The 996-nt window shown below is 52.9% G+C and overlaps 1 long non-coding RNA gene across 1 annotated transcript; it reads right to left on the reverse strand.

The window, feature by feature from the left end:
- Positions 1–129: 129 nt before the first annotated feature.
- On the reverse strand, positions 130–968 carry LOC108299351. Its single transcript, XR_005198922.1, has 2 exons — positions 367–968; positions 130–205 (listed from the first exon to the last, which is right to left on the reverse strand). It is a non-coding gene; the product is annotated as an uncharacterized LOC108299351 (long non-coding RNA).
- Positions 969–996: the final 28 nt, after the last annotated feature.

Consider the following 996-nt stretch of genomic DNA (forward strand, 5'->3'; position numbering starts at 1 on the left):
CACCACCATGATCACCACCATCACCACCACTGTGACCACCACCACCACCATCACCACCACCACCATGATCACCACCACCACCATCACCCACAGGTGTTACCTACTTCACTGGTCCCTTCCCCAGCTAGGCCCCTCACCTCTTCTCCAGGGGTGAAGTTCTCATGGCACAGAGGACACCGGTTTGCCAGCTTCTCTGGTTTGGCAGCTGAAATGATTTCAAAAAAACACAGTCACTCCCTGAATGACAAGTGCCCGCCAGGTGCCCTTTAATTCACAAAGCCCTTGCAGATGCCCAAGAGCAGTAGCACTTCCTCCAAGAGGACACCTGGGACCTGCGGGCATGGGAGCCTGGGAAGGGGCACTCACGGCTGCAACCCTTGTTCTTTATGTGTCTGGGCAGCTCTTCCTTCAAAACCGCCTCGCTGCAACGGAAACACTTTCCAAACCCGTCTTTCTTGTCACATTCCGTCAGCAAGTGCTCCGTCAGACTGGATATCTCGACCACCTGGATTTCAAAATACAGAGCAAAGTGTATTGCTGAGAAAGCTGAAAGCGTCCTCCACGGCCACCTGCACAGCCTGTGAGCACCTCCCTCTGTCCAGAGAAATCAGCATGGCTTTTCTGTGTCACCTGCACACGAAGTGAGCCAGCGTCTTTTATCTTTGGCATCTGCCCCAGACTGTCTGGAATCACTTGTGATACTTTGCTGAAGACCCTGTGTCCTTCCTTTCCTGCCATCTGAGCATTGGGCAGGGGTCACTGGAAAGGAAGGGGGAAGCCACAGTCGACCGCAGTGGCTCAGTGGTTACACGTGTGGCCCTGGGTTCAAATCGTGGCTCCCCAGTATTTCTAAGAATGCGCACAGAAACAGGACGACAGAAGAGAGTTTTAAGAGATTCTGTCACTCTGTTGGCTTCTGGCAGGAATGACTTGTATATGCTCTGTAACTTGAGGCTGCAGGACCTGACAGACTGTGAGCCAGTTCAACCTCTTTTC

This window comes from Cebus imitator, unplaced genomic scaffold (genome assembly GCF_001604975.1).
Source record: "Cebus imitator isolate Cc_AM_T3 unplaced genomic scaffold, Cebus_imitator-1.0 Scaffold7044, whole genome shotgun sequence".
Classification (NCBI taxonomy): Eukaryota; Metazoa; Chordata; class Mammalia; order Primates; family Cebidae; genus Cebus; species Cebus imitator.